Source organism: Stenella coeruleoalba (genome assembly GCF_951394435.1).
Source record: "Stenella coeruleoalba genome assembly, chromosome: 8".
Classification (NCBI taxonomy): domain Eukaryota; kingdom Metazoa; phylum Chordata; class Mammalia; order Artiodactyla; family Delphinidae; genus Stenella; species Stenella coeruleoalba.
In genome coordinates this window covers 97,801,501-97,823,309 of record NC_137154.1, presented here as the reverse complement: position 1 = coordinate 97,823,309, position 21,809 = coordinate 97,801,501, and the positions used below count along the sequence as shown (strand labels likewise).

Sequence of the window (21,809 nt, the reverse complement as noted above, 5' to 3'; positions counted from 1 at the left end):
CTGGTATTTTGGTACAAGGAGCTCAAAGTGACCAGGTGACAGGCATAGTTAAGTTTAATGGGAACATAATGTGTTTCTTGTTTGATTTCCATTTTGGGAATGAGGAGCTGTAAATCTGTGGGGACGGGAAGCACATATTCCCAGGTGGGTCACTGGGAGTGCTAGTAAGAAGGGCCACCTGGTTCCCAGACCCATGCATTATACATACTGGGGACATGGGATCATAAAGTAGTCATGGGATTAAGGTTTACACTGTGTCCTGGAGGATAGCACCTCATCCTTTCAGAGTCTCATCTCCAAGCTGGTGCCTCAGCTACACCTTTGAAAGGTCATTCTACTGCTTAATCAGTTTCATAGATTGGGATGGTGCACAGGATATGATGGGACTAGTGGATCCTGTGTTCAGGTGCCCTCTGCCACACCTACTTTTACGTAAAGTTTCGTGACGCAGTCAGCGTAATATGGCGTTTCATGCCGGCGGATCAAACATTCTGAATGCTCTTGGATAGTAGTGTTGGTCAAGACCTTTTGGGCAGGAAAGGCAAACCCACACTGGGTTTGGGTTTCCTGTGAAAATGCTGTTCCTTCCAGCGTGAAAGAGATTCAACGTAATAAGCTTAACCGCCAATGTCTTGTTAGTCTGTTCTAGTGACAGGGCCACTTCGGGCTGACTGTTTCTGTTGCTATAGCAGGTTGAGCATTTGGCAGCATGAGGAGGCGGCATCAGTACCTAGATGCTGCGTGTTACTGGCATCATTGGATACCACCCACTGTTGAGTGGTATTCCATGCTTTTGGGTCCATGAATAGCCTCTAACCCTACTACCATGGCTACTCTGTTCAGAAGCCTGTTATGCTGGCCCTGGGGTGACTGATAACAGTGGCTGGATAAATTATTCTGTCCATTTGGTTGTTTAGTGCTTATTCCATGGCATAGCCACCAAGAAAGATTCTCGTACTTTGTGATTCCTCCCACACTTCCATTCACATATCCTTTCCCCTGACCTCTTGTCCACAGTCTTCCAAACTTCCTAGGTTCTGACCAAGCCATGTCCATTATCACTGCCCACGAGTCCATGTATATTTAAATCTCAGGCCATTTCTTTCTCCACACAAGTAGATGAACAGGTTTTTCACCTGAAGTCTGCCCTTTGGGAGAACGTCCTCTCACCACTGTCTTTTGGTGTCACCTTTGAGCGAGGCTGTAATACAGCAGCAGCCCTCATTTGTCTTGTAACTACATACTGAACCAACACAGCCATGATCTGAACTTAAACTTTTTCATCCCCTGCCAGAGTGATCCTTCACCCCATGCAGTCACAGGTATGAGCTTAGAGACAGGCATTGGTGCAACTGTGGTGGATAACACAGGGGGCGGGGCTGTCTGCCCCTGCAGCTCAATCCTGCTTATGCCTGATGCTGGTGTACCACGTCCATCTTACGGTAAGCTGCCGCTGGGCCCTCCTGACCTTACAAAACCTAGGTCTCTCCATTCCTTACAGATGGCTAATAGAATCTTGCCCATAATGGGTGGTTCTTGCCATATGGCCACTTAATGTTCAGTGGTCAAATTCTTTATCTCTACCAGGGTCCAGTAGCAATGCAAGGAACATTATGCCAAATAAATTATAGTTATCTGTTAGCAAAAGCATAGCCTTGCTTCAGATGCCTAAGAGTTTGTGCTGTGATTCTTCTACCAAAGCTTGGTATAAAGTCCATATGATGGAAAGTCCATGATTCTGCTGGGTCATATGGCCCAAGTGGTTGATTTTCCCTGCATCGTGGTCTTGATTCCTGTTCGAGACCTTACGTGAAGCTGGAACACTTTTACGTTTCTCAGTAAGTGGGCAAGGGCAGCATCCCAGGAGTGGAATAAGCTGCCTCTAGAATGTGAAGAGGTTTACCAGGCACTTCTTCCTTCTTAGTGGTGGAAGGTACAACATACAATAACGTGTGCTTTAATTTAGACGGGTGTCTCAGCATGACCCAAAACCGAACCCCGAAAAACTTCACTGATATGGTGGTCCCCTAATTCTTTGTAAGATTTATTTCCAACTGTCCTGCACGTGTGTCTCACTAATGTACTTGCCACTTCTTATTCATCCAGTCAGACTAATGAGATATCATCCGTATAGTGGAATGATGTGATGTTCTGTGAAGTGTCCACACTGTTCAGGTCCTTTTAGACAGTACTGTTAAAGAGGAAGGGTCACCTTGGGGCAAATGTGTATATGTGTACTTTTGTCCATTGCACATGGATGCAAACTGCTTCTGGTCCTGCTTTTTGATAGGGATGGAAAAGAGCACATTTGTCAGATAAGTGGGTGCCTGAATACCATGTGCTTAAGGCTGTGTGACCAGCAAAGGTCCCACATCTGGAAAAGTGGCTGCAACTGGGGTTACTACTTGTTCAAATTTGCTGCATATCACTATCATCCATCACAATCCATCTGGTTTTTGTAGGGGTCAGAATGGTGCATTAAATGGGATGTGATGGGGACCATCACCCCTGCATTCTTTTGGTCTTGAGGGTGAGCTATCTTTGCCATTGCCTCCTGGGATAAAGTATTGTTTTGATTTACTATCTTAGCCAGAGGATAAGATTTAGAGGATTCCTCTTGGATTTATTTCTCAGTTGATAAATCTTATTCCACAGTCCAAGGAACCATGTGTGGCTCCCGCCAATTTTTAAGCATGTTCGTTTCAACTGTACATTTTGGGTATCAGAGAAATGACCACTGAGTGGGTCTGTGAATAAGTGGAGACACTGTAATTTGGACCTGGGACAAGACTCCATGTATTACCTGGTTCCCGAAGCCCCCACTCCAACAGGGTGACCATGAAGATCTCAGATATCAGTGTGTCTTCACAATACCTAGTCATTCCCCTTTTCTAAATAAATGACTGTCTTTCACTTTGCCTTTTCTGGAAGGATTGGGAAAATTATTTTCACATATGCTTTCTGTGTTCCATAAATTTTCTTCATGGGAACTCAGCCTCTCTTTCAAGTAATGGGCTCTGGATTTGTTCCAGAAACTGCTCAGAGGATTTTGACTCTTGATTGGAGTGACTACCTTCAGTTTCCTATCATCCACGCTTGATTTCTTTCGGTTCTATGAATTAGGCAACTTCCTTGTTAGCTGCCCATCATCTTTCCCTAAGGATTAATAAGAACCATCTTTTATTAATCATCTCCATGGCAGTCCTGCAGGAAGTGGCACATATTCTTTTGCAAAGCCAAGACCTAAGAAAAGGAATAAATGTCCTTAAAAAAAGGCATAAATGCCAGCTTAACGAGGAGGAGTGGGCCTGGACCTGCTCGAGTTCATCAACACAGATGTCCCAGTTCTCAGGGTTTCATTTCTTCCTAATCAGGGTCCTAATCTTGGCGTAGCAGCTACCCAGGGTCTGAGAATTCAGCCTCCACTGGGATTCTGCTACACCTATCATTAAGTGGCCCTGGTCCTCGGCTTTCTGATTCTTTAGCTGCAGAAGAGGAGGTCTCTTTAAATACTGGCTTTCACACTTAACCTTTAATTGATGATTAATCACCCACAGCCTTTCATTGTCATTCCTCAATGCATCAGTAGCCCCCAACAACAGTTATTCAACTTCATAGTCTGTGTCTTTCAGGTTCCAGAGATATCCTTCCTAGTGCATTTCATTACACGCGTATCCTATCCAGTTTACCACTGGTGGAAGTTATAACAATTGTACCATGACAGCATGCCAGGAGCTACTCATTACCTCTTACCAGCCGGTGATGCAGTCCTGATTGCCAGCTAGCTGGTGGTGTGGCTCCAAAACTTATTTTAGAGTCTGCTTCCAAGAACGCATGGTACCAATTGTCTCAGGTCAGAATTACTTTTTAAAAAAATTTTTATTTTATTTTGGAGTACAGTTGATTAACAATATTGTATTAGTTTCAGGTATACTGCAAAATGATAGTTATACATGTATCTATTCTTTTTCAAATTCTTTTCCCATTTAGGTTATTACAGAATATTGAGGAGAATTCCCTGCACTGTACAATAGGTCCTTGTTGGTTATCTGTTTTAAATATAGCAGTGTGTACATGTCAATCCCAAACTCCCAATCTCTCCCTCCACTCAACCCTTCCCCCTGGTAACCATAAGTTTGGTCTCTAAGTCTGTGAGTCTGTTTCTGTTTTGTAAATAAGATCATTTGTATAATTTTTTCTAGAGTCTTCATATAAGCAGTATCATATGATATTTGTTTTTCTCTGTCTGACTTACTTCACTTAGTATGATAATCTCCAAGTCCATCCACGTTGCTGCAAATGGCATTATTTCATTCTTTTTTTATGGCTGAGTAATATTCCATCATACATATGTTCCACATCTTTATCCATTCATCTGTCGATGGACATTTAAGTTGCTTCCACGTCTTGGCAATCGTAAACAGCGCTGCAATGAACATTGGGGTACATGTATCCTTTCGAACCATGTTTTTCTCCAGTATATGCCCAGGAATGGGATTGCAGGATCATATGGTAGCTCTGTTTTTAGTTTCTTGAAACACACTCTGAGGTAGAGATTTGCATGTAGGAAGCTTTGGGGGTTGTTCTTGTGAGAAATACCTGTAAAGGAGTGAGGGTAGCAGATTGGGCAGAGGGGAGGTAGGAGTGTGGTGCTATTGCAGTAGAACTGGCAGCACTGTTCCAAATGAAGCCAAGGGGGCTTAACTCTTATACCCCCCTTAGGGACCAATCAGTGGATGTGGGATGTCTCCAGGGATGGGGCATAACTTTGGTGAAGTGGCTCCCATTGGCTAAGGACAGGTCTCAGGGAGAGACTCAGCTGCGAGCCCTCAGCAGCAAATGCCCCTGGCTTGGGTATTGTACTGGGGGCCTTTGGGACTGAAGGACTCTTCCCGGCCACCACAGCATCCCCTCTGCTTGATGAGAATGATAACGTGAAAGGGGATCAGGAGAACTGAGGGTGTGCACAAAAGATAACTGATGGTTGCCCATGCCTTTCAGTTTCGTCAGGAGAAAAGTTGGGGTGAGGATAGTGAAAGAGTGGAAGGATCAACAAATTGTAGATTCCTGAGGGGTTGAAGGATTATTGGAGTTAGAGCAAGTGGTAGAAATTAGTCTGAAAAGATAGTTAAGGGCTAGCATGTGAAAGGCCCTAAGCATCCAGTTGAGGAATTTGGCTTGTGTCCCATAGAAAATAGGTAAGTGATAGAGATTTAGAAACACCAATTTGTCTTAATCATATGTGATTTAGAAAGCTTAAACTTGCAGTGGCTTAGACACACATATAGTCTAGAACAAGGGCAGCCAATTAAGATGCTTTTGCAATAATCCAGGGTTAGTCCTGGCTTCACATGCTAGATATTTGTGTCAGAGACTGCCAATTGCCTATCCAATTCTATTCTCCCTTATTCCATAGGAAAGGCCTCTATATTGTCAAATGTAGTGTTGTGTGTAGCCTTCCTTACAGATAGAAGGGGCCATTGAATGTAAGAGAAAGGCACTGGACACAGCTTTTGAGAAGTCCATGTTGAGGTAGTTAAATCAGCTGCAGGCAAGTGTGGAAAGCTGACTAATGCCCCCCAAAGATGACCATGTCCTAATCCCTGGTACCTGTGAATATGTTAACTTACATGGAAAAGAAGGATTAAAGTTGCAGATAGAATTAAGGTGGTTAATCAGCTGGATCCTAGATTATCCAGGTCGGCCCAATGTCATTACATGGAGAAGTGTAAGTGAAAGAGGGGAAAGAGTTCAAAGTAACGCAACATAAGAAGGACTCAACCTGCTAGAGGAAGGGGCCCAAAGCCAAGGAATGCTGTGGCCTCCAGAGGATGGAAAAGGCAAGGAAATAGATTCTCTCCTGTAGGCTCCAGAAGGAAATGCTGCCCTGCTGACACCTTGATTGTACCCCAGTGAGACCCAGGTCAGATTTTTAACCTGTAAAACTGTAGGGTAATATACATATATATATATATATATACGTGTGTGTGTATATATATATATATATATATATATATGTATACACACACACACACACACACACACACACACACACACATACATATATTTTTTAAGCCACTAAGTTTGAGGTAATTTGTTACAGCAGCAATAGAAGACTAATACAGCAGTCATTTTTACTTTTTACTTCACCCTTGCTTCTTTCTAACTTCTGGAAAGCAGATGTGATGGTTGGAGTTCAGCCGCCGTATTGGACTATAAAGCAAACGTGAGGATGGACAGTGTGCATTAAAGATGTTAGACCAAAAAGATAGACTTGGGTGGCCAAGTTTTGGACTATCAACCTCTGAATTTCTTTTAAATGAGAGAAAAGTACTTAAGAGACTGTAATCAGGTTCCTATTAACAGTTACGTATAATTCCTGACTAAAATAATAGTGTAGGTTGGATATCCTTATCACCCTTACACTCAACATACTCAGTCCAGTAAATGTTTGAGCTGACCATATGTTAGACATGATTTTCTTTCCTGATTTCTGCTAAAGGTACCACCATTCTCTTTAAACACATATTGGATTGGCTAATAAATAGTTTCCCAAATATGCCTCCCATTTTCCTGATTCTGTGGCTCCGAGCCCCGGACACACCCACCCATACACACCCCCACACACCGTGGTTTCCGTAACTTATTCTCTCTCATCATTTCCCTTCTATTTCCTCCCTTTCACTTACATTCACTGTTTATTCGTTTTTACATAGTTATTTATTTATTTACATTGTCACCAGAATGTAAGCTCCCTGAGGATAGGAACCATGTCCATCTCAGTCACTACCCAATTTCTAGGGCCCAGATGAGTGTCAGAGTAGAGGCTCAGTAAATATTTGTTCATTGAATGGATGAGTGTGCTGTCACTGTAAAGACCCTCTTAGCTTCGCATAGAGGCGTCTTAAAATTCAGACTGGAAAAGACAATGACTGTTTCCGTCAACACACCCTTAGATTCAGGATGAGTGCTCAACCTCATGGGAGAAGACAAACAAACAAACCCACTGTTTCGTGATGGCAGGGAGGCCAGGCTGTCTACAGGTCAAAGCACCAGCCTTGATAGAGGGTCCCTCCCCTCTGTGTCTGGGGCTTCTCTGATCTCTGGGCCATCTCTTCAGATCAAATGAATAAACGTCCTTCCTATTTTACTGTATGGCAGGCTGTGAGATTATTTCGCTGTTCGAAATTCCATTTGTCCTGAGCGTCATCTAACTGCTGGAAACTTAGTTTGCTCTGTTAACAGGACAAATAAACACTTGGAATAGGGAACTAAATCTTATTCTTCCCTTAGGCAAAGCCTGAAGCAAACAAAACACTCCCCCCGCCCCATGTCTAAACTTACCCCAGACCTCATAATTACAGGAAGGAAAATATGTCTGAGGAAATTTTATTTATTCAACAGCAGGCAAGGAAATATTTTATGCTGCAAGGGTCTTCGGTAAGGGAAGTGTGTCCTAGCAGCTCAGCAGTGGCTGCTGAAAATGTTACAGGTATGGAGAAGCAATGGATTGACTCATAAGGTACACAGAAACCCCTTTTATTAATCCAAGGAATCAATGCTGGCTAGGCAGGCTTTGTATTAGAGGCTGGACGCACCATATTCCTCTGTACGCTTAGAGAATTTCGATTTTTTTCATCCTCTGTGACGTCATTTCTTTTCCAACACAGATTGGTGCGTGTGTGTCTAGGCAAATAAGTACTTTAACTCCAAATGAGTAATAATATTTATAATTTGTTATTTGATAAAGAACAGAAACTTATAAATGGTATCCTGAAAATATCAGAAGGAAAACAAAAGACATTTTGTTATTATTAATTTTAATTATAAAATGCCCTTTCATTACTGTGCTGGCTATGTTAGGCTCTCTCTGTCTACCTTTCCTCCATCTCTTTTTACCCCAACCCTTTTCATTTGCAGGATAAGAATCCTGCCTTCTCAGACTGTCAGAGAAATAGTCTATTTTTAAATTTCCAGAATGTCAGTCCTCCCGTCATGAAACATGACAGAGGGATTTAAAGAAAGGGAAAGCATTGTTTGAAAAATCATTTTTTTTGGTGTGACCTCGACAGCACAGCAGATTAAATCTGAATTTTGAACATATTTTCAGACTGTCTACTGGCATGTAGCATTTCAGAGAGAGATAACATGTAAGTTATCAGAAAGGATCCATTTGGGGTAGAAATTAGAAAAAAAATTTTTTAGCCAGAAACTAAGGATCCTCATGGTGTGTTCTAATATGTAGATGACCCTTATTCTGATCTGGGTTTGGAAGCTTGATCCGGAAAGGCCTTTAAACTGGCATTTAGGACATGGTGTTCTTTAGGAAAAAAGCGAGTTTTCTTTGCTCCAGGGGAACTGCAGTTTAGGACAGACACAAAGCTGGGAACACAACTAAGGGCAGAAAAAAATTCACCCCCGTGTTCTATTTGTCAAACTGACCTGCAGGTCACAACCTGAAAGTTTATGGATCGGTGAGGCCTTGTCTCTGCATAAGCATGTTTTCTGGACTTTGGCTGGAGCTAAATTCCTGACTTCTGAAAGCGGAGTGGGTGTGGACTTCCAGCAGGAATAGCCAGTGGGAAGGAAGTAATATTCATTAAGAGTGTCTCATGCAAGCCGTGCAGGGCTAAGCATGCTCAGTGTGAATTCTCCTGTAGCCTGTCAAGCTATGTTTGAACCCGTTCCAGAATCCTGGATTTACTTTTTTTTTTTTTTCCACGAGGAAGAATGCTCGATTAGACTGCATTTTGCCCTGCTTTTCTCTCTCTTTCTTCCCTTTCTTTCTTTCTCTCTTTCTCTTTCTTTTCCCTCTCATTTCTTCCTGCCAGAAGATTGGAAACAATATCCTTTTCCGATCAGTTCAGTAATACAATGTCCTTCAATGTTCACACGAGCATTTCAGTGGAGAAGAAAAGAAACTTTGCTACCTGGGAACAGAAGACTACTTAGGTCTGTGAATGCTAATAAAGTCCTTAAGGACTTCTGGAGCCAGGAGTTAACTTTTCTCAACTGTTAAGGTAAAATCTACAGCGAATTTAATTGCCTTTTCAACTAAGTGGGTGGACATCAAAAAAATTTTTTTCCACACAAGAAGTATGTTTTTCATATGTTGGAGTGATTTTCCAAACACAGGGAAAATATGTCTTTTGGTTAATTTGCATTTGAAAGAACCTCTTTTTGTATTAGAGGTTCTCTCTCTCTACCACAAATTATGTGTTTTTCAAACAAATATTGTGGTGAGCTGATGTGGCCATAATGGTCTGAATGTGGATGTGTTCTGTGTTATATTAATTCTTGGCGTGGGTCGGTTTGGTGAAAGTTATTGCTTTTGTTGCTGCCAAAGATGAAAGAGAGTTTGTTTTTTCATTGCTGTTGTTTTTGGAACTTTTGGTGGGCTTTGAGGCTGCACTGGGAGCCCCTTATAGAGAGGAGAGCCATCGCTTTCTACGTTTAATGTGCATTTTTCTCAATGTTCAACTCTAACTCTGAGAAAAGGGGAAAGGGATACAGATTTTATTTTAGAATCTGTGTAGGAGTGGAGTTTTTTTGTGTGTTTTTTTTTTTTTTTTTAATGTAGTTTTGGAGGGAAACAGTATTTAGAAAGGCAGAAACAAGGTTTGTAATGACGGAATTAAATCAAGACCTTCTGGGTGAAACTAAGCAGGGAATGCAAAAATATTGCCTGCTATAGACTCACTGATTTAGTTTAGGTTAATAAGTTTAGCTTTTAATTCAAAAAGTAGATCAGACTTTAAAGTGCTGTCTTTATACTGTCAATGGATAACACAGAAAACTCAGGTTAGAGAGATGTTAGGATCTCAGAAATAGCAAGTTAGCAAAGGCGGCCCCTTTAAAACATCTGAGGACTGAGGTTATGAAACCACATGGCTTCACGTAGGAACAGTGCATCCTGGGCTAAAGCAGTTTAATTTTATTCAAGAATTTTAAGAGTAAAAAGGGGATTTATTTCTTTTCAAAAAAGAACAGCCAGGCGAGGATTATTGATCATTCAGGGATTAAATATTTGCTGGAATACAAAGCATCACATATTATCAATGTGTAAATCAGACTGGCCAGCTATTCAGGGGATGTAAATGAAAATACCATAGCTTCATACGAACTCAAATGTATCAGCACCTCTGCCCTTCATTCTCCATCTTTATGTCCCAGAAAGGAATGATAGAGGTGGGGCAGCATGTGAAATAAGACATAGCTGAGGGGCTGACCTTGCTCTTTTAACTTCTGTCCATCTGTTCTTACTGGGCAGCTGAAGCAGTGAGCAAAGTGGGAGGGAAGGGACCTCAGGGGAGACGAGGACGAAGAGGCCAGACCCCGCCAGGGCTGTGATCTGCTCCCCATAGTGTGACTTAGACATGAGTAGAGGAGCTAAGTGGATGCATCTAAATCCACTTCTTTCTGCTCCCCGGGCTTTGATTTAGTACCATTGCTGCGGTTCTGCACCTGCCTCTGTTTCTCATAAGTAAAAGCTTCTCCGATGCATAGATGGTGGATTATTTGATATAGGTCGATCCCCAAGGAAATAGCCAAAGTAATTCAGTCTTGTTTTGGTTATTCCTTTCTTCCCTAACATGTGGTGTAGATCTTGGTGGGTTTAATTGAAACAACAAATCCTCTCTGGGATGGGAGAGCACAGTTCTCCATGAAAGTGTGTGCGTGCGTGCGTGTGTGTGCGTGCGCGCGCGTGCACTCTGGGCTCTGGGACAGCGCTGCCCTGGGAGGCTTTGTATGGCAGAGGGCATTTTTCTGGAGTCAGGGGCCCTTTCACTGTCTTGACTCTGTCTGTGTTTAGAGAGAGGAGACACGCATTCTGGAGCATTCTGTAACTCTTTTCTCTGACTCCCCTTTTCTATCGCTGCACCCCTCTCCAACCCTGTCCCCCCCCCCTTCATGACCTGTGTCTTAAAGAATAGCACTGAAAGCTTTTGAGGCACAAAGGAAAACCAAAGGGTATGCATAGAGGCAGAGAACAAAGACAGGCCTCTTCATGTTCACATCTGGATAAAATTTAGATTGTGACAAGGGAAAGTGAGTGGGAGGAAAAAAAGGCTGACATCACATTTAAAAAAATGCATATAATTGACTACCTAGAGGTTTTCTTGTCTCAAGTGTTCGAAGTGTTTTTGTATCCTGCCCACACCCTAACAACTGGGCTTGGGGAAGGCAAGCATCATATCCTTATTTCACAGTGGAGTCCAGTGGCTTGTCCAGAGCAGTGGCCGAGTTAGAACCAGCACACAGAGCCCTCAAGCTCCAGTCCAAGACTCTACCCACATAAAAATAGGAGTAATCTGGGGTCAGTTTCTGTATCTTGGACTCAGTTTCCCCATTCACTTTGAGGTTTTGGACGATAGTTATTTTGTGCAACAGTTTCTCAGACTGACTCCATTGCTGTGATGGTTTCTTAACTTGGAGAAGTGCTTGAAACCTTTCAGGGAACTTCTGCACCTTTCCTTTTATCTTACCTTGAACACTACCCACTAAAATAGATAGGGCCAGTGTTGACATTTTCCTTTGACAAATGATGAAATCGAAAGATTGAATGACTTGCGGCCTGAGGTCAGATAGAGGATGGGAATTCAGGTCGCCCAACTCAGGACTTGAAGTTCTAGACCATCCTGAATCTAGGTGGGAACCTCTGGGCTCCTGAGGAAGGGAGGATATAATAAGAGGAGTTCCATGATTCATGAAGGTGAGAAGAGTGGCAGTGCCAGGGACTTTAAATATGGAAGGAGAAAACTCAGGCTGGAAAAGTGACGTGCGTCAGCCACAGTCACGCTTGGGGTGCTGGGGAGCTGGCTTTGAGTCCTGTCTGTGGGACTCCAGGGTGTGTGCCATCCGGTGTAGTGACAAAGCACACGGACTTTTCTGGGTTGCTTTGTGTCTCTGTTTCCTTGCACGTAGAATGGGGATACGTAGCACAGGGTTGCTGTGAGGGTTAGATGAGATGATGCTCTGTGTAGAGTAAACCCTCTGATGTTTTGAACAGTGCGTGCTCTTATTGTGGTTTGTGTTCTGTGTCTCCCAAGCTAAAGTGTCAGCTCTTCTTACTGGGATTTCCAATCAGCTCTTAGCTCAACTCTCAGCTCCTCAGGACGCTTGTGATGGTGAGTTAATAACCTCATCAGATGAGCGGCACCTCGGGCATATTGATTGAAGACTTGGAAGCTGTGCTGGATGGTCTAAGGAGATAAGTGAGACAAGAGCAGGGGTCACCTTGGTCTCTGTCCAGGGAGAGGCTGGAGGGAGGTCATAGTCTGAGAGAAGTGGTACTGTTGGGTCAGCTCTAGTTACCTCTGGGGGCCTTCAAGTGCTGCAAGCAGGCTCCTTGCATGGAAGGAATCTGCATGAGGGAAGAATGGTTAGTCCGCGTTATTCCCCGACCATGGGTCTCATGGGTCTCATAGAAAGAAGAGTGAAGGCACATATACAGGCAAGCCATGGAATTGTCAAGAGTTTGTATTTCTTGGCCCTTCTGAACAGCACCAACTGGGCTGTTGACGTTGATGGAGTATGTGGGCTCTGAAGCTCCTGGGCTTAGTGTGGCATTGTGTTATCAAGATCCCCTTAGAGAACTCAAGGGCCCAATTCTGACCGAGTCAGTGCTTACCCATTGAGTGTTCTCTGGATAGAGAGGTGTAAGCCCACTGTCACAGGGCTGCAAAACGAGACGGAGGGCAGGGCCATTTCCCTCAGAGCACGCTCAGTCTCGCTGAATAAACGGTGCCTGTAAAGGCGCAGAGCCCTGACGTGTAGACCAACAGAACAGGTGTGGAGAGGCAGAAGCACGAAGCACGCTTCAGGAACAGTGGAGGACGGGTAAAGACTTTAAATGCTGATTTAATACTCAAACGCTTTAGAGTTCAGTGTTCTCCTTCATACGCCTCACAGTCATCTTCAGCCACTTGTCCTTGCTGGGAAGGGAAGGTCACTCTGAGGCGATGGGGGTAGATGGGTGTTGGTTTCTTGAGTATATATTATGTACCCAACCCCAGCTTTTATGCTTTACCAACGTTCTTTAAAGTTCACAATATCCCTGGGAAGTTTCAAGAGGAGGACATCTGGTCTGACGGGAGAAGTACACAGTCGGCACTCTGTATCCACGGGTTTGGCATCCGCTGATTCAGCCAACCATGGATGGCCTGTGGAGGCCAACTGGACTAACCCATTGTACATAAAGCTTGAGCATGCGTGGATTTTGGTATCTGTGGGAAGGTGGGGGTTCCTGGAACCAATACCTTGTGGATACTGAGTGTCAATTGCGAATGGCAAAGAGGATTCATGTGACCCGCCCACTGGGCATACCATGTGTAATAGGGAAGTCTCCACAAAGCATCTGAGGTGGAAAAAGACGGCTGTGATCCAATAGACTTGGCTCTTGAGTAGTATTTCTGCAGGTTTATTAGATGGGGGATACCCATGTCTTGCGTAATTCTGGATCCATCTACATGTATGGTCCAGAGTTGGGCAAGTCTGGCCCCAGGAAGAGGTGGTGCTTAATGCTCTGTGCACTGCCTGCCTTTGGAGAGGTGTTCCATGTGAACAACAGATTCAAATTATCTTCCTCCCCAACAATTAGATCCTTAAAAGTTTTGCAGCTTCAGAAGTGAAGACCTCAGTACTCATTAGTATCATGTAGTATCATGATAGGTAGTATCATGTAGTTTAAAAACAGTTTGGAGTGAAATGACTGGGATTTGGGTCCTGACCCTGAAATTTTCTAGCTGTGTGACTTTGAGTCAATTATTTCACTTCAGTGTGCCTGAAATTTTCATCTGAAAATTGGAATGTAAGCGAGAATTTCCTCAAGTGGGAAGAGCAAATGTTAACGTGATTTTTAAAAATGTAGCCTGCTATGCAAATACCTGTTATTACTCTTGTCCCCTGGCTGTTATCTCAGAGTTCTAGTGTTTTCACCTTTTCTGTTCTCTCTCACTTACTTAGATGGAAGTTGGCATGATTAATGGAGCTGTGCAAACTGCTTTGGATCAGTGTACTAAAAACTTTTTATTTTTTCGAATGAAGTATAGTTGACATACAATGTTACTTTAATTTCAGGTGTATAACATACATTACGGTATGATCACCATGCTAAGTCTAGTTACCATCTGTCACCATTTAAAGTTATTATAATATTATTGACTATATTCGCTATTCTGTATATTACATCCCCATGAATTATTTGTTTTATAACTGGAACTTTGTGCCTCTTATTCCCTTTCACCTATTTCACCCACACCCCAACCCCTCTCTCCTCTGGAAACCACCAGTTTGTTCTCTGTATCTATGAGTCTGTTTCTGTTTTGTTCATTTTTTGTTTTTTAGATTCTACATGTAAGTGAAATCATCTGGTATTTGTCTTTGTCTGACTTATTTCACTTAGTATAATACCCTCTAGATCCATCCATGTTGTCACAGATGGTGAGATTTCATTCTTTTTTATGGCTGAATAGTATTCCGTGTGTGTGTGTGTGTGTGTGTGTCTCACATTTTCTTTATCCATTCATCTGTTGATGGACATTTCAGTCCTTTCTACTGAAATCTCTTTAATTGCTCAAAGTAACTTTACATTTCCTAAATTAGTGAAAGATGGAAGACTTTGAAAGGACAGGAAAACTAGATTGAAAATGTAGCCAGAGCAGAATTAGATTGAGCATGCGAAGTTCCAAGAAGTTGCAATGAGAAATGAACAACAAACTAGGGTACCAAACAAATTGTTGACACACATATATTTCCCCCATACTCTCTGAGAAGATGGGAGAAATGCCACACCCATTAGGATGGCTACTTAAAAAAATTTACAAATGTTAGCAAGGGTGTGGAGAAATTGGAACCCTATGCACTGTCGGTAGAAATGTAAAATGGTGCAGTTGCTATGGAAAACAGTATGGCAGTTTCTCAAAAAGTTAAACGTTAGAATTCACCATAGGATGTAGCAGTTCTGCTTCTGAGTATGTAATCAAAATAAGTGAAAGTGGGGTCTCAAAGAGATATTTTTCCCCCCTGTTCATAGCAGTATTATTCACAGTAGCCAAATGGTGGAAGCAACCCAAGTAACTATCGACAGATGAATGGATAAGCAAAATATAGTATATACATACAGTGGAATATTATTCAGTCTAAAAAAAGATGGAAATTCTGTCACATGCTACAGCATGGATGAACCTTGAGGACGATATGCTAAGTGAAACAAACCAGGCACAGAAAGACAAATATAGGTGTACCTCGGCGATACTGTGGATTCGCTTCCAGACCACTGCAATAAAGTGATTATAGCAGTAAAGCAAGTCACAAATTTCTGGTTTCCTAGTGCCTATGAAAGTTATGTTTACACTATACTATAGTATATTAACTGTGAGATAGCATTATGTCTACAATAACAATGTGCATACCTTAATTAAAAAATACTTCATTGCTAAAAAATGCTAACCGTCATCTGAGTCTCCAGTGAGCTGTAATCTTTTTTGCTGGTGGAGGGTCTTGCCTCGCTGTTGACGGCTGCTGACTGATCAGGGTGGTGGTGCTGAAGATGGGGGTGGCTGTGGTAATTTCTTTTTTTTTTTAATTTTAAAAAATTTAAAATTACTTTTTATGGAGTATAGTTGGTTTACAATGTTGTGTTAGTTTCTGCTGTACAGCAAAGTGAAGTAGTTATACATATACGTATCCCATTTTTTGTATTTCCGTCCCATTTAGGTCACCACAGAGCATTGATAGAGTTCCCTGTGCTATACAGTAGGTTCTCATTAGTTATCTGTTTTATACACAGTAGTGTATATATGTCAATCCCAATCTCCCAATTCATCCCACCCCCTTGGTATCCATAAGTTTGTTCTCTACATCTGTGTCTCAGTTTCTGCTTTGCAAATAAGTTCATCTGTAGCATTTTTCTAGATTCCACATATGAGCGATATTATATGATATTTGTTTTTCTCTTTCTGACTTAACTTCACTCTGTATGACAGTCTCTAGGTCCATCCATGTCTCTGCAAGTGGCACAATTTCATTCCTTCTTATGGCTGAGTAATATTCTGTTGTATATATGTACCACATCTTCTTTATCCATTCCTCTGTTGGTGGACATTTAGGTTGCTTCCATGTCTTGGCTACTATAAACAGTGCTGCAGTGAACACTGGCGTGCATGTATCTTTTTGAATTATGGTTTTCTCTGGGTATATGCCCAGGAGTGGGATTGCTGGGTCATATGGTAGTTCTATTTTTAGTTTTTTAAGGAATCTCCATACTGTTTTCCATACTGGATGTACCAATTTATATTCCCACCAACAGTGTAGGAGGGTTCCCTTTTCTCCACACCATCTGCAGCATTTATTGTTTGTAGATTTTTCGATGATGACCAATCTGACCGGTGTGAGATGTGAGGTGATACCTCATTGTGGTTTTGATTTGCACTTCTCTAATATTAGTGATGTTGAGCATCTTTTCCTGTGTTTGTTTGCCACCTGTATGTCTTTGGAGAAATGTCTATTTAGGTCTTCTGCCCATTTTTTGATTGGGTTGTTTGTTCCTTTTTGATACTGAGCTGCATGAGCTGTTTGTATATTTTGGAGTTTAATCCTTCGTCAGTTGCTTCATTTGCAACTATTTTCTCCTATTCTCAGGTTGTCTTTTCATCTTGTTTATGGTTTGGCTGTGGCAATTTCTTAAAATTAAGACAAAATGAAGTTTGCCGCACTGACTGACTCTTCCTTTCATGAACACTGCATGTAGCACGCAATGCTGTTTGATAGCATTTTACCCACAGTAGAACTACTTTCAGAATTGGAGTCAGTCCTCTCAAACGCTGCTGCTGCTTTATCAACTAAGTTTATGTAATATTCTAAATACTTTGTTGTCATTTCAGCAGTCTTGACAACATCTTTACCAGGAGTAGGTTCCATCTTAAGAAACCACTTTTTTTTTTTCTTTTGCTTGCTCATCCATAGGAAGCAGCTCCTCATTCCTGAAAATCATATTATGATATTGTAGTGATTGTCACGTCTTCAGGCACCACTTCTAATTCTAGTTCTCCTGCTATTTCTAACACATCTGCAGTTACTTCCTTCACTGAAGTTTTGAGCCCCTCAAAGTCATCCAGGAGGGTTGGAATCAACTTCTTCTAAACTCCTGTTAGTGTTGATATTTTGATCTCTTCCCATGAATCACAGATGATCTTTATGGCATTTTTTCATTTCCAGAAGGTTTTCCATTTACTTTGCCTAGATCCATCAAAGGAGTCACTGTCTATGGCAGCTATAGCCTTATGAAATGTGTTTCTTAATATAATAAGACTCAAAAGTCAAAGTGACTCCTTGTTCCATGGTCTGCAGAATGGATATCATATGAACAGGCATGAAAACAATATCAATCTCACTGTACAACTCCATCAGAGCTCTTGGGTGAACAGGTGCATTGTCAACGGGCAGTAATATTTTGTAAGGAATCTTTCTTTCTGAGCAGTAGGTCTCAACACTGGGCTTAAAATGTTCAGTAAATGACAATATACACACATGTGGTGTCATCCAGGCTTTGTTGTTCTATTTAGAGAGCACAGGCAGAGCAGAATTGGCATAATTCTTAAGGGCCCTAGGATTTTCAGAATAGTAAATGAGCATTGGCTTCAACTTTAAGTCGCCAACTACATTAGCCCCTAACGAGAGAGTCAGACTGTCCTTTGAAGCTTTGAAGCCAGGCATTGACTTCTCCTCTGTAGCTATGAAAGTCATAAATGGCATCTTCTTCCAATCAAAAGCTCTTTTGTCTACATTGAAACTCTGTTGTTTAGTGTAGCCACCTTCATTAATTATCTTAGCTAGATCTTCTGGCTAACTTGCTCCACCTTCTACGTCAGCACTTGCTGCTTCCTCTTGTGCTTTTATATTATGAAGATGGCTTCTTTCCTTAAACCTCATGAACCAACCTTTGCTAGCTTCAAACTTTTCTTCTTCAGCTTCCTTGCCTCTCTTAGCCTTCATAGAGTTGAAGAGTTAGGGCCTTGCTCTGGATGGGGCTTTGTCTTAAAGGAATGTTGTGGCTGGTTTGGTCTTCTATCCAAACCACTAAAATTTTCCCCAAATCAGCCATAAGGATGTTTCACTTTCTTATCATTTGTGTGTATGCTGGAGTAGCACTTTTAATTTCCTTCAAGGATGTTTACTTTGCACTTGCAACATGGCTAACTGGGTGTAAGCAGCTTAGCTTTTGACATGCCTTCATCAGTAAACTTAAATCAGTTCTAGCTTTTGATTTAAAGTGAGAGACATAGAGGAATGGATAAAGAAGATGTGGTACCTATATACAGTGGAATATTAGCCATAAAAAGGAATGAAATTGGGTCATTTGTAGAGACATGGATGGACCTAGAGAGTGTCATACAGAATGAAGTAAGTCAGAAAGAGTAAATCAAATATTGGATATTAACGCATATATGTGGAGTCTAGAAAAATGGTATACATGATCTTATTTGCAAAGTAGAAATAGAGACACAGACGTAGAGAACAAATGTATGGATACCAAGGGGGAAAGGAGGGGTGGTGAGATGAATTGGAGATTGGGATTGACATGTATACACTATTGATACTACGTGTAAAATAGACAACTAATGGGAACGTACTGTATAGCACAGGGAACTCTACCTAATGCACTGTGGTAACCTAAATGGGAGGGAAGTCCAAAAGGGAGGGGCTATCTGTGTGTGTATGGCTGATTCGTTTGGTTGTACAGTGGAGGCTAAAGCAACAACACTGTAAAGCGACTATACTCCAGTAAAAATTAATTAAAAAAAATAAATAGAGACATGCAACTCTTTTACTTGAACACTTAGAGGCCATTGTAGGGTTATTAATTGGCCTAATTTCAATCCTGCTGTGTCTCAGGGAATAGGGAGGCTCAAGGAGAGGGAGTGAGATTGGGAAACAGCTGGTCGGTGAAGCAGAATGCATAGGAGGTTTATCGATTAAGTTTGCCATCTTATTTGGGTGCAGTTTGTGGCACCCCAAAACAGTTATAATAGTAACCTCAAAGATCCCTGATCTCAGATCACGGTAACCAGTGTAATAATAATGAACAAGTGAAATACTGTCAGAATTATCAAAACGTGACACAGAGGCCCTAAGTGAACAAATGCTGTTGGAAGAATGGTGCCAACAGACTTGCTTGAAGCAGGGCTGGTGTAAACCCTCAGTGTGTAAATAACACCATATATCTGTGAGGCGCAGTTAAGTTGAAGCACAATAAAACTAAGAAAATGCAGTATGTCTCTGTTACATGACTCCACTTTCCACTTCCATGAGGTACCTACAGAAGTCAAATTCATAGAGACAGAGTAAAATGGGGGTTGCTGGGAGAGGGGAGGATGGGCAGTTACTCTTTAATGGGTACAGAGTTTCAGTTGGGGAAGATGGAATATTCTGGAGATGAAGGGTGGTGATGGTTGCACAGTAATGTGAATGTGCTTAATGCGACTAAACTGTATATTAAAAAACAGTAAAGATCGTAACATTTTTATTACGTATATTTTAGCACAGTTACAAATGAAAAAGAATTGAGAATATAAAAAAGTCAGTATGTCTGATAGTTATGAGGGCTTAGACACTGGAAGTATTTGTTTCGTTACTGAAATTGAGCCGTGTATGAGGAAGAAGATTAGGCTCAAACTGAGCGGCAAAAGAGAATAATGTCATTCAATAAATGCAGTTTGTGGGAGTGAAAAAATAAGGGAGAGAATGCAGGAGAAAAATAGGCTCTTGGGACAGAGCAGAGGAAATTCCAGAATTTCTCTCCATGATGTGCTTAGGGGTAGGGTTTTGTTTCGACGCTGTGCTCACATAACAGGCATGTCACTTTAATTTAAACTGTTTATTTGGGGTGGCCTTTAGTAGCTGACATGGGGAGGTACCAGAAGCCTTCTTGAGCCTCCTATTTTGGTAGGCCCTGAATTTGCTCTCAGATTAAATTTTTATCAGGCCTCACCTTTGTGAGCCATCCGTGGTGAGAAAATTTACAGAACTCAAGAGAAATGAAAAAGCTACTCAATGATGAGGCTCAGGGAGGGAGGAAAAGTAACTAGCATCTGTTACATGCCTATTTTGTACCAGCTCTTTATGTGTATTATCCATTTAATCCTGTCAGTTGCCTCTCAGGTAAATTTCATGTTGGCATTTGGTAAAGGTGACTTTCCTAAGATCCTTTTGCTACAGAGGGGTGAAGCCAGGACTGGAACCCAGGTCTGTGGGAGCCTAAAGCTTATTGTGTTCCATCACACTTTCGGCTTTAGGAATTACATTTCCTTAGTTAATGATCTAGGTGATCCCTCCCTGGCTTTGCTGTTAGCAGCCGGAGAGGAGAAGTTTTCCTGGAACAGATACACGTCTCACACACTCAGCTTAGAGCCGTCGGGGGGGGCCCAGCATTAGCATTCACAATCTGAACATCATTTTTTTTTGCTGTACGCGGGCCTCTCACGGTCGCGGCCTCTCCCGTTGCAGAGCACAGGCTCCGGACGCGCAGGCTCAGCGGCCATGGCTCACGGGCTCAGCCGCTCCACGGCATGTGGGATCTTCCCGGACCGGGGCACGAACCCGTGTCCCCTGCATCGGCAGGTGGACTCTCAACCACCGCGCCACCAGGGAAGCCCTGAACATCATTTTTAATTTTCACAAATACCCGCGGAGCAACATTTAGCCTTCCTGAGGCAAAAAGCTGCAGACGCACAGGTGTCTGGGAAGGGTCTTTTCTGCAGTGCCATCTCGGCTTCAGGTGTTGGGATGAATGAACCTGAGCGCACTGGCCCCTCCCTGGAAGGCTGTTCTCAGGCTCCTTTGTTTGGTTTGTGTATAGCCATCAATGCACCATTCCTTCTGCTTCAGCTGTTTGAGAATCCCATCTTCTCTATTGATTTCCCACAGAACGTTTACTGCTCTCCAAGGTGTGACCTGTACCTCTAGCTAATTTATTTCTGTCATGGCTGTAGGATTTAGGAATGAAGGGGGAGGGGAGAGAGGGAGGGTGGCGAGAGAGCGATGTGTCCAAGATGTGGGAAATAAATTCAGCCCTGGAACCCCCGACAGGCAGGCCTGCAGCTTGGGAGGGCAGTTCTGTGCCCACAGCAGCAAGGAGACTTTGCTTGAAAAACTGCTCAGTAAGATGGAGGCTGCAGCCACCGGGTTTCAGGAGGCCAGGAATGATAGCAGGGCCCCATGGGGATGGAAAAGCAAGGGAAGAATGTGTTTGGAAATAACACCTTGGCTGTTCAGGAGCCAGTCACCATATTGAGTGGGATGTGGTAGGTTTTTTTTTTCTCTTTTAATGAAGTGATGGAAAACTCTTTTAGGGGCAGGGGGGCACCTCATGAAGTCCTATTCTCTTCTTCATTATGGGATTTTCAACATCAGGACATTCCTGTATCAGTCCTGGAACTGTGATTACAATGACTGACGTGTGAGATATCAAATCGAACCACGTTAACATAAACCTTCCTTTCCCTCCGTGCCTAGAACATACGGAGTTACCCTTTCCATGGTATGATTATAATAGATAACTATTTGAATGCCCACTTCATTTTTTTTTTTGTCCTGTGGAAACAGCTTATATCTTCTTAGAAAATCTGGTTATCAACTTACACAAGGAAGGATGTCGGTTATTTGTTATTTTCACCTGGACGGTGACTCACATTTGTTAAGCAAGTAGGTACGTTATATGTGAAGGGCATTTTTAAAGTTTTCAAATTTTTTTCATATACTTTATTTCATTTCCATAACAATGCTAAAAAGTAGGGGTTATTTATTTTTTT

General features: G+C 42.2%; 1 protein-coding gene across 7 annotated transcripts in view; it reads left to right on the top strand.

Moving 5' to 3' along the window:
* Positions 1 to 21,809, top strand: part of LOC307190567 (uncharacterized protein) — a 394,123-nt gene that overhangs the window by 120,365 nt on the left and 251,949 nt on the right. The window contains exon 1 of one of the 7 annotated variants that reach the window (XR_013829495.1): positions 8,149 to 9,020. The exons of the other annotated variants lie outside the window; for them this stretch is intronic. The gene's annotated coding sequence lies outside the window, so the exon portion shown is untranslated. Of the gene's footprint in view, positions 1 to 8,148; positions 9,021 to 21,809 lie in introns of those variants that run through there. 7 annotated transcript variants of the gene reach the window in all.